The sequence below is a fragment of the Euprymna scolopes genome, chromosome 25, assembly GCF_053919585.1.
Source record: "Euprymna scolopes isolate OS-2025 chromosome 25, ASM5391958v1, whole genome shotgun sequence".
NCBI classification, from domain to species: Eukaryota; Metazoa; Mollusca; class Cephalopoda; order Sepiida; family Sepiolidae; genus Euprymna; species Euprymna scolopes.
In genome coordinates, this window is record NC_136506.1 from 43974502 (window position 1) to 43988032 (window position 13531).

Sequence of the window (13531 nt, forward strand, 5' to 3'; positions counted from 1 at the left end):
CTATATATCTGAGAGAAAAAACAATGATAAGAATAATCTTTTTTCTAGCCCAAGTAAATACCTTATATTATAATAATGATTTCAAAAACAATACAAAATATGCCAAAGATTCCTTTCGCTAGAATCGAAACTTACAACTCTGTGTTCGTCATTACTTATGCCTCCGTCGTCGATACCGCCAGAACGACCGACAGATATATATGAAGGACAACAATTTAGAGACTGTGAGCTGCGTTCGTTTAATTTTCCGCACGCCTACTATTATCTGGTTCACAAATAATGTCTTTTTTTAAAGTTTCACTTCACGTAAAAAAATATTTTTGCACAAACGTAATAGTAGCAGTATGAGTAAATGTTATCCAACGTATTCTTTCATAGTCAACTGTTTTATTTACTATTTATTACCACATTCGTGTCAAGTTACAAGCTAAAATCCAAATCGAATGGATGCTACTCGTCAATGTACACTATATATGAAATTACAAAATTGTAGACCAAATATTTACAGAATATTTTGGTAGATTTTTCGAACACACACATGCACACCAGCAATGAAACGTATCCTGAATTCTACACTAGGGCTAGGTTATCTAAAGAGTGTACTTATTAGTGAAATTAATCAGATTGGATTTAACAACAAAATATGTTATATTCAAAAGAAAAGAAGACAAACGTGGTTGTCTTTTGCAGACGAACAGTTCTCGGTAAGAAACTCTGCTAATAGAAATTTCGTTTACTTATGTGGCGTAGAAAACTAGTTTAAAATGTTTTAGCTCGCCGTGTATTTGTTGGCAATGTTTTACGAGGAGGCCTATATAAATATAAATAGATCAGAGAAATGCTCTCACAATTTATTCTGTGAATAACGATAGTAGAAATGCGTAACTTACATTGCCCACTAAATTTCAATGACAAATTCTTACAAAATGTAAAGAGATTTTACAAGAATTTCACACCAGAGGTCGCAATAGTAATCGGTATATATATATATATATATATATATATATATATATATATATATATATATATATATATACATATATATATATATATATATATATATATATATATATATATATATATATATATATAACGCTATTAAAAATGTAAATTATAATTTACCTGAGTGTATTTTTCGAAAACATACTCAGAATTAATTATGAAATTTACTTTAATCTGCAGGATGCGACGAATTATTTATTTCTATCAGAAAACAGATTTTAGAAAATGAGTATTATACAGAACTTTATATAAGCTGCTAATGACCTAACTGTAAACGGCATTAATTTTAAACTAGGCACATGTGCAAAAACGGTTGTCGAACGTTCATGAAATAGAGAAAATCAATGCGAAATAAAGAAAAAAAGAATAGGCAAAAGAAATAATATGCAGTAATAAATATGTTCAAAAATAAATTTTATATAAGATTCAATGTTATCATAAACTTATTACATATTACGACTCGACTTACTCGGTTTTAATTAATGTTTTTCCATTTTTAAAATGATGTTTTTTGTCGCCTATAGGATTTTACGAAGATACTAAATGATAGAGTTTAATGTATGTATTAAAGTTCAACTATAACGTGTCTTTTAAATGTCATGTTTTTTCGATCGTACCAAATTTTATAGTTGCGATAAAATAATTAAGACTAATTTTATATTAATTATTGTAAAAGTAGAAAGCAAGAAAGTGCCAGATAACAGACTTCACCATTCTGTAGAGATGCGTCGATAGATTTTAATTATAATCAGCAGGGAAAACACAGGAATATATATATATATATATATATATATATAAATATATATATGTGTGTGTGTGGGTGTGTGTGGGTATATACATATATATATATATATATATATATATATATATATATATATATATATATATATATATAAATGTTTGGAGGTACAGAATTTATATGCTATTTTGAATAAAACAGGCGGAAATTTCTCAAGAGCTCTTTCGGCTATCATCTCATCAGGAGAAAATCGATAGCGTACAACATAATATTATGTCGAAAATAAAACGTTCTAATGGGGAACTTATTGAATGTGTCAAAATAACGGGGACACTAAAATAAATTTATTAATGTTTTAAAATGATTAAAATATTGGCACAAGGAGGGAAGAAAAAAAGGGGGGGACGAGGAAAAAGAAATTCAAATTTCCCCAAAGAGAAACAATGCGTTTGATGTTTCCTTTTACCGGCACAAAGAATGCTGACGCACCGCAATAGAGACAAAATCTTTAAGTGGTTTCTGGAGTCCGCTCTATGTAGCACCTCAAACCATTCTATTTTATATCTATCGGCACAGCACGGATTGTAAACCAAATGTTGGCCAATAGCAGAGTCCAAGGATGCAGAAGGAGGGAGACCGCCGACCCAATCCTCCCTTGTCTGATATCCGATGGAATATGCTGGTTTATACTTGACGGGAAACGTCCAGAAGCAATAAACTTTGATCAATGTTGTATATCAGACAATTGCTATTCAACCTGGACAATTGGGAGCTGGTTTTCCTCTCCCCAACGTCTGTTGGTTAAAAAAACAGTCGAATTTGCGTAAACAAACCCAAATGCTGCCTCGCAGGTAAATTAAACTGACTTCTATTTGACCTTCTTAATTAGGTCAAATGGAAGCAGCAGAGTTAAATTTTATTGCTGTCACCTGTCAATAGTTAAATAAATAAATTCGAACGTACTTATCTTGTGTGTCTCCGTGGTCCAGTCGTTAACGTAGTACGTCTTTTTCTCACACTTTGCCTCAAGGGTTTGGGTTCGATCCTCATACTCACCTACCAAAACTTTTTTGTATTATTTTAACAAACTCCCGGAGTTTTGATTTACCTCCAAACACCCCGGCATCGCCGGGTACCCTCTGCTAATCAATATATATATATATATATATATATATATATATATATATATATATATATATATATATATATATAAGGCAAAATGTGTGTGACCATTTCGTGTATGTCTGGGAAAGGCTTTTCTCGCACACGCTCCCGGGTGCGTTACTATCGCTTACAACTGTGTTTATAGGTCCTACATAATAATATCTACGAATTAGGAAAGCGCGTAGTTTATAGATTTATTTACGTCGATTTTTACAAAATTATTGCTATTTTGGCTTCAGGTGTGTTGATTGGGATTTTTAGTATAAATAAAGTGAAACTAAAATCAAACGACGCCTTCTCGGCATTGCGCCGGGAAAAACGTCCAGAAGCAATCAGCTTTGATCAATCTTGTATATCAGAGAGTCAAATTTGGATAAACAAACTCAGACGCTGCGTGACTTCTATTTGAGCTTCTTAATTAGGTCAAATGGAAGCAGCAGAGTTAACTTTTACTGCGCACGCCTGTTTTTATGGTTACATAAATAAATTCAAACACGTCTACGTTGTATGTCGCAGTGGCCCAATGGTAACATCGCACAGCTTTTTTTTTCACACATTGATTTCAAACTCAAGTGTACGGGTTCGATTCTCATACTCACCCACCACAACATTTTTTTTAATATTATTTAACCACCCCCCGGAGTATTGATGAACCTCACGACACCCGGGCATCGCCGGGTACCCCCCGCTAGTATATATATAATAGCGAAACTGTTTGTGTCTGTGTGTTTGTATGTCTCACAAAAAATTTCGGCACGGGCCACGGATTTTCGCTAGATAGGTATCATTCTAAAGCTCCAACCTTAGCATGACATATAGCGAAAAATTGTCTAAAAACATTCCACTGTTCAACCTAAAATCATCAGCTTTGTACAGGGAGGGTGTAGCAAAAAATCGTTCCTTCATTTTGCCTTTTCCACGACCAAGAAAACGTTCAAATTAGTTTAACATGCTGTGTTTTAAACGTTTCATTTTGTCGCTATCACGTTCGTTGCCTCTTGGCGTAGGCGTAACGCGGCTAGCTTTTTCCGCCTTACCCTCGAGGCTTCGGGTTCCAGCCCACCTTGCGACCAACACTTTTTTTTTACAACTCTAAACACCTACGCTTTGCCTTACCCCCACCCCTACACACGCAACGTTGTTATGTTAAGATTGCATTTTTATTTCTTAATTTATTTTTGTTTTAGATTTTCCGAAATTTTTAAACAGGTTTATTACTTAACACCGACCCCCACCGATATACACACCTACAAATACTCGGGCAACGCCGGGTACTCCCCGTTTGTTTAAACTAAAACTTGATTTTAAAAAAAGTACGTTTTTCGTCCCCAACATTATTTATTTATTGATTATTTACTTCATAATTGTCATTCCAAATTGATATTATTTTCAAACAAAACAAAATCAAATATGTTTCCAGTGTAAAAAAATACTTGGTCAATTTACATATTAAAAAAAAAAAAATATGCTGCTTTTTTACGACCTTGCCCAGCGTAAAGTAACACTTGAAATATGTGTTTTTTGCTGCTACGTTTCAACATTTTTTAATGAAAATATAGAAGAACCTGTTTTGAATAGATAAACTTTTACATTTAAGCAGGGGGCATCAGTTTCCTATATGAATTTAATGTAAAATGAGACTTCTCTTTTTGGAGACGTAGTGCGACACGTAATGGAGTGACGTGGGCATTAGCTCATAAGTTTCAAACATTATAAACATATGTAACCACGTTTACAAAAGTTTTAGGGGGTGGTTCTTTCATTTTGTTAAAAGCTTTGCTTTGAAAAGTTCTCACCAATATATACTCCTTAATCTCTCATCCTTTTTATTTCCTGATAGTTTGACACTCTTACTCTACACAACAACAAAACGAGGTGGATCTGTGCAGTGCACATTCCCTACTTGTATTATTTTCATTTCATTTTGATAACTTTATTCAGCGTACAATGCCCCTCGTATATGTAGAAGAGTCATTCATTTAATCTAAAGCAATGGTGTTAAGACTTTATTTTCCAATGTATGTAGTGCTGTTTTAACTGGTAGCAGTGTTTGATTTTGAAGCGCGTACATTCACTTTTTTATCCGCGTGCGCGAATCGTGTGTTGCTGTCCCTGGTGTCTACATATTTTCGCCTGCGTACATTTACTTTTTGCGTGTTTATATGATTAATCTATATACTCACTGGCATTTATATACCTTAATTTTGCATCCTCACTATTTCATTAATATATAATGGCGCAACGGTTTACGGGTATTCTAAGAACGGTTTGCACAATTCCAACCAGAGGACGAAATCTACCATAAAAAATTCCAAAAGGGCAAAAGGAATACCAAACGGAATTACACAGAGAACCAATGGCATGGGCAAAGGAAATGCAGTACAAACATTTAGAAATTCAATGGTTTACCCTGGAGAAATTCAGGAAGAACCAGGTAAAGGAAGGAAAATCTGCATATTCTAATAATACAATGTTTAAATCGGTGGAAATTTCCATGTAGCTACACGATGAAGAGAATACGATTGAATCATATTATACTCGTTATGAGGATATTTTCTCCACAGAGTGTGGAAGCTGGTCGACATCAAGAAAAGTCACTCCATTCCGATGTAAACTAGGTAGAGCGCAACACAGCAAATTTGTAGGTTTTATTCTTCCGAGGAAAAAAAATGAGTTGGAATTCTCGGAGACAGTTAAATTGCCAAACGGGCTGTTTGGACCAAATAAGCCCCTTTAGCATATGCAATCGTTATGCATGAATAGCTCAAATAAGATGATCAGGATTACTATACACATGCATATGTAGTAAATAAACATTGTGACAACTACGGATTGGAATAAATTACGGTTGAGTATTTTAGTGCTTAATTTTTGCTCGAACTATTATCAAGTAAGCGTTCCGAAATAAGATGGTGTTTTTTCTAAACTCGAATCCGAACAAAATTATTCGGTGCAGAAATTAACAGTGGACTGCCAGCAGGTCGTAAGTTTAAAGAAGGTGTCTCGAAAAATAGAAGAATCTGGCATTACTGATATTAAAAATATTTTTAAAAAAAGAGTCAAAATACCAAAATCCTCATCAAGCTAAAAATTAGGGTTGTAAACTGGCGTATTATGAAAAATAGACAATAAATATTAAATAAAAAAGAATGAAAATTAACAAAACGCGCCACCATATAATTGCCGACGTTGCAACGAACGACAGGAGGTACATTGCCCATGTAGAAATATAAATGATTTGTGTGCAACAGTAATAGACATACACTTTCGTGTTGTAAAACAAAAAAGAAAAACAGTAGCCGAATTAGACAAACACGTTCGAATACCAAATCGGACAGAGATTTGAGAAATTATGTGACGACTGATAGATTTAAAAAAAGTAAATCAAATTACAGCTCAATTCAGGAGCAGACCTGACAATAATTAACTACAAAATATGGAAATATTTGAAAAACCTACAAAAATTAAGTCATCGCTCGTACAGTAAGTGGAATAAAATTAACTTCGAAGGCGAGTTTGTACTTCTGATTAAGCTCAGCGTAATAGTTAAACATAGAACTTTTTTATTCTTAAAAATGGAGAAAACTGGTTGGGTACAGATTTCATTAAAACATTCGAATTGTGGGATTAACCTTTAAACTCATTCTACAGATAAATAAAAAGTAACACGCAAACAAGACAAGACATCAAAGAATTATTAATATGAAAAAAAAAATTCTGAAATTTTCACATCAGGTCTTGGAAGATTTAATACGTTTTAAGTCAAATTCGAGCTAAAAAAAAAAGCTATGCAATTTTTTACATAACGTTACTTCTGCAGAAGTAGAAAAAAACCACGGAGAATTTGATAGATTGAAAAAAATGTGCATTATACCAATCAGATCTAATTCATGGGCTAACTCGATTGTGTTCATCAAAAAAAAATCAGACTAAATCAGGTTTGAACGCGGTTATCTAGGATTATCATTACCCGTTGACGAGTCCAGAGGATATTTTAAACAACCTAAATTGCTGATGTATATTTTCTAAAATCGATTTATCGGACGTATATCTCCAAATTCCCGTCGGAGAGAGAATGTTTGAAGTAACTAGAGGGTTATTCAAATTAACAGGCGTCCGGTTGGTATTAAATTGGAACCTGGTATTTTCAAACAAGCGAAAGAAATTATGTTGAATAATTATGACTTTGAGTGCCCCTACTTAGACGATATCATAGTAAGGAGGTCAACAGTCTAGGAACAGCCAGCACATCTCATTAAAGTATTAAACAATCCAGGATGTTGGGTTAAAAGTAAAAAAAAAATTATAGTGCGGGATTGGTTTGGAGGAAATTAAATATTTAAGATACATAATCAAGAAAAACGGCGAACGACCAGATTCGCGACGGGCATTGCAATTAGATACATGCCAGCACCTACTTACGTGGCGAGGCTACAGAGTTTTCTCAGGCTCGCTAATTACTATCAAACGTGAATTAAAAGAAGTCAAAGTCTAAGAGCTCCGTTGACTAAACTATTAAAAAAGACCATGCATGGGGATTGAGAGTAAAGTGTCAATAAACCTTCGAAGAATCAGTAAAATGTTTACATCCAACCTCTTTTGCAATCCAAAAATGGATATTGTAGTGGAAAGTGATGCTAGTTCATACGATGTAGGAGCGTGTATCCAACACATAATGCCAGATGGTTCAAGTTAACCAATTTCTAACGTTTAGAGCAAACAACTTTAGCAGAGAGAAGTATTCACTGACCGAAAAAAAAGTCTCTGAGTATCATGTTTGCCAAAACTAAATTACATAACTACATTAACGGCAGGCACCTCATGCTAGAAGCAGATCTTTAACCTGTGATCACAATCTTTGCGTTTAGACGGAAAATCGATTGTTGAGATGAGGTACAATTTTTTCTTAATTATAACTTTCACATAAATCATCTATGAGGAGAAAAAATAAGTCATGCGGACAATTTATCAATACTCGTACATGTTAAAGAAGAACCCTTATAGGAATTGATTATTGCAACTATCAGAGAAAAATTATGATGCTAAAATCATAGTAACATCCATTGTATGAGAACCGTTAGTTACGCCACATTAAATCCAAAATAAAGCTTAAAATGATTATTGCATTTTATACATAAAACACAAAATGGAGCAAATGATCAAAAAGTGCAACTGATCTATTCCATATGCGACGGAGTTTATTTATATAGTGAGAGAGTAGAAGTTCCGAAAGGTTGCAGAAAAGAATAGTGCGGGGCTTTTATATGGGTCACCACTGTATCAATAGAACAACAAAAATAATGCGGATCTTTGTCTATTAGGAAGGCATGGATGTGGATATCATAAACCTGGTTCATCGATGTTAAGGGTGTGCGTTACCATCAAATGTACCGCCCATAGTACAAAAAACATAACATAAGACGGACCATACCTGAACAGGATTACACATCAATGTCGCTGATCTAGTAGAAGAATATTACTACTTAATAATGGTAGATAGTTGTACAAAATGACCAGAAGTGCTACGCTCCAAGAAGCATACGCCCAATACAAAAATAGCCTTTCTACATAAGCTATTTGCTCGGTTCGGTGTACCAGTGTGTATTGTGAGTGACAATGGTACGCAATTAAATTCTGAAGAGTTTAAGGATTTCTGTGAGTTAAACCAAATTAAACACATAACAAGGTCACCATATCATCAAAGGTCCAACGGGTCGCAGAAATATTTGCTTACACCTTTAAGCGCCCTATGAAAAATGCCCTAGGATTTCCAACGGACAATGTGCTTCAACAATTTATACAAGTGTACAGGATTACGCCGAACAAAAGAATACCCTAACCCCTGTTACCAGCTGTAGTAATATTCACCAGAAAATTTAAGACGGTGTTTGAAAATTCTTCGCGAAAAAGAATATAGTAAATAACATTAGTCCGGAGAGAAGATAATTTTTAAGAGCTACAAAAACACCGTTTCGTTCTATGAGCGAGGCATAGTGGATGAGACAATCGGCGATCTGATTTACATAATTAAAGGGCAAAAAATTACACATAACAGGCACTGGAACCAATTAAAAACCGTTACTTACTATAGATTGAAGAGGCTATACCGGATGAGGAGAAAGATTCCATAGAATTAATTTATGAAACTCTTCATGCAGAACGTCCGCAAAATACTCCTGAACCGAGAAGATCCTGGTAGGAAACTAAAGACTACACACAAATCGGACGATAATCAAAAACCTTAACGATATTACAAATTAAACTGATGGGCATAACCGTCTTTATTTTATATATATAAATATATATATATATATATATATATATATATATATATATATATATATATAATTGCAGAAATTCACATCTGCACCAAATTAACCTTGGTTTTCAGCTAAAGATATCACATACAAATGTAATATATGAAGACTATTAGCCACTATCTTATGTAAATTCATACCTTCATAATAGATATAATTACTGGCTATAATAAAATCCAACATTTAATTCTAGAAGAAACAACATTATGATTACAATATCTACAGAGGAAGCAGTCCCGTTTTTTTCCATCTATTAATAAAGTTCTTCCACCTCCACCACCTTTCACCAGAAGAAAATATACGCATTGGACACATATTGTGTTGCACCTTTATAAGCGTTTTTTTTATCATAGAAATAACGTATTAATTCTCTTCTCCGATCAATACATAATACTGCCCCGCAACACTAATTCCGCTTAATTTGATTGGCTGAAGTAGGAGCATTTTTATATTTCAGATTAACGGTATGAGAATTTAAAACGAATAATATTTCCGAAAACTAACATGGCGCCCTAATGCGGAATTTGTTGCTTCGTACTTATAACCGTCATCACGAATCAGGAAAAAAAAATGAAATAAGCAGAGAGAGAGAGAGAGAGAGAGGGATAAGGATCCGGATCGATAGAGAGACATACTTGTACTATCAACTACTCTCGATGTTTTCTAGCGTGTACTGCATTTCGCACGCACGCTCCCTCCCTCTCTCTCTCTCTCTCTCTCTCTCTCTCTCTCTATATATATATATATATATATATATATATATATATATTTATATATATATATACGACAGAGAGATAGAGAGAAGGAGGACGAGAGGGAGAGAGAAAAAGATATATGTATCGTTCGCCTACAGTTAGTTTTACTCCATTCAGGCCTGTCGCTGTTAAAATATTATGCACTTAGTAGAACTTACAATCTCTCTCTTCATCTCTCTCTCCTTCTTTCTGTCTCTCAATAATTAAGAGAATTGATTTCTGAACACTAGATTTTTAGTTTGTTCCAAATATTTGTAAGGAAATTTCCGATGTTTTTACTATTTTTGCATGTTTATTTATATCTTAGTATAATTATAATGCGTTTACTGTTGATTTGACCTTAAAGTCTTCATTTATTTGAGTTAATAGGCATAATTATTAAACTTTATATAAACATAAAATACATTGCCTTGAAAAATGTAAAACAATGAATATGTAAATATATATATATATATATATATATATATATATATATACATATATATTCCCTGATCATTTTTTTTTATTTACAAATAAAGTTTTCATAAAAATAATTAAGTATTCATTGTGCCCACCAATAAAATTAATAAAAAAACATGTTATTGAACATGAAAAACGTCATGGATTACATAGAAACATGCGAGCATGAACAGTATGGTCCGGATTATAATTAGAAAAAAAATGACTAGTTGTTAAGTCTAGGAAAGCAAAGGAAAAAATATTCCACTAAAAAAATAAAATAAATTTGTAACTAAAAACATTGAATCATGGGGAATTACTTAATATTTTTATTTCAAATTTTATAATCTCTTTTTAATGCTGCCGTTTTTGAAGTAATATATTTATTACATTTTTTACTAAAATTTCTATTCTCTTTTTTTCGAGTTGTAATAACCAGCCTTTTTAAAGTTTATTCTAATCCCTATTACTTCTTACGGCCGCATTTAATATATTATGTTTATTTTATTTACTTTTATCATTATTATAATTCGTGCTGTTTTCGTTTTTTCGCTCATTTATTTTTTGCTTTCTTACAATTTTTTTCTCGTTTTTCCCCTCTTTGTTTCATTTTATTTTCTCAAATTTTAGACCCGCTTGAGTAATTTAAGCAAACTGAATTCTAACATTTCTTGCAATCGTTTAAGAGCTGCGAAAAGCATAAACGGGTTTTATCGATTTCGCGCGTATTTCCCTCGATGCAGTACGCTCCTAGCATAGATTTCAAGTTGGCATAAAATCCTTTAAATGTCATCTGTTCCTAAGGATGATTTCCATTGTCTTTTTTAAAGACTCAATTGTAGCATTACCTGCTTACATATTATAAAATATAAGATCAGAGTCTTTGATTGGTGTGACTTTATCTCCTTTTTCCTATTTTGGCAATTAAAATTAATCAGGGATTCGGCTACATTTTCTGTCGAGATGCGACATAGCGGAATAACCTCGGCAAAACTTGTTGATGTATATATTGTAGTAAATATCATTTTGTAACCTGTCTTTATTCGGAAGCGTGGTCTCTCCCCTTGATTCCTGCCAAGTGGAAATGTCTAGTCAGTATATCTAAAGTCTTTATAACTACGTACTGACTTACTGTAGGTAGTTCGTGTGCAGTCTACAGAATACTTCACGAAAGAGATTTCCTCTCATTCTCCTTACTACTGCAGATAAAAATGCAGCTTCATATTGCAAATTTAAACCCCTTCATCAATAATAGGCAAAAGAGTGCAGTATATGAATTCAATGAAAATTTATACGTTCAGAAGAACAAGACCAATGAAAAGGTGTTGATAGTGTATGAACGTTTGAAACACGACACACTTTTCTCTCACGATTAGCGACATTTGGACACGGCAATGCCAAACAAGATGCAACATTGTAGATAATAAAATTAGACATAATATTCAGAAGCAAGTTTATTATCCAGGTATTACTAAATATGAAGTAGAAAAATATGTTTAAGATATTTCCAAACAATTTATAGCAGGCATTATTAATGTTGGATGAGCATGTGTTTGGAACATCAGCAGTTGTTGTTTACTATTAGATTTTTACTGTTTATTATAACATGACATTTGCCACCTAAAATTATTGATTTTTTTTGATATTTGAAAAGAAAACTTTACTTCAAATATATATTGTTTTTAGAGTTTTAAATTTCCTGGGGGTAAAAAAAAAATAATGATGTTTATTTTGAGATGAGTTTTGTTGAACGTAAGCAGTGATCGATAGTTTTATTTGCTTTATTTTTATTTTGCCAAAATCGTGATCAATATTAATTTCCGTCAAGCTCGCTATGTTTCCTATATATCTGTTTGCTTAAGCTAATAATAAATAAAGAAGTTATACACTCGAAAAATAAGATCGATTTCTCCGATAAATGGTTAATTTTAAAAAGGTCACTCTGTTTGTGTAAAACAAATTGAACATTTATTAATGTGGCATAATTTCCGTACATACATATACACGCACGCCCAAGCACAAACACATATATTATGTTTAGATCTCAACGTATTCGTCTAGTCTAGTACTTTAAAGGTTAAAGGTTTTATTTTGCATGAAAAATATATTCTTGTTTTTACATTTAAAATCTAATTTTTAAATTTCATGCGACTCTTCGATCTTGATCACCATATGTAATAAGATAAAAATCGAAAAACTGCAAATTAAATATATATATATATATATATATATATACATATATATATATATGTCTGTGTGTGTGTTAACTTATTAATACTTATATATTTAATAATATTAAAGCGTCGTGTCTCTAAACTATATGTAAATATCATCGAATATACTAATCTTTAGACAACGAAATGCGTCTTATTAGTATGCGACAAGATTTGATAATACGGAATTTCGAATTGTTTTGTTATGGTTACTCAAATAATGGATCAACGACTTGAAGTTTCATTTACGCGCTGAAGATATTAGCGGATGTGATAGTCTAAGAAAGGGAGAGAAACATAGATCGGTAAATGCATACACATATATATATATATATATATATATATATATATATATATATATATATATATATATATATGTGTGTGTGTGTGTGCGTATGTGTGTGTGTATATATAAGTTAATGGAACAAGTCTCTTACATTTTAAGGGAGGTGTGTTATTAAACATTAAATAAGCACATTACCTAGTCAAAACAAAAAGGAAGCTTCTGTTTCGGTACAAAAAAAGTAACTAACGCCTGCGATCAACACTTCCGAATCCATGGAATCATAGAGATATTGAAATAACCCCATAATTAGCCTTCAATTGATTCCTCTTATGATACAGATGTGGGGGAAGTAATAAGGGGCTATAAAAGTGGCCGTAGTCGATATGATGGTTTACAATACTAAAAAAAGATTCCGTGATGTGTACAGAAATTAAGAAATATACTAAAAAGCAACGGATGTGAAGGAGCGGGATGGGGTCTGAGGAAAGGTTTAGAACATTAAAGTAGGAATGTGTATGATAAAGAAAGGCATATGTTTTAATGAATAAATATGGATGACTCAGATTAAGAATGTTATTATGTTGATAGACACATCATAACCAGATCAATTGTTCTAT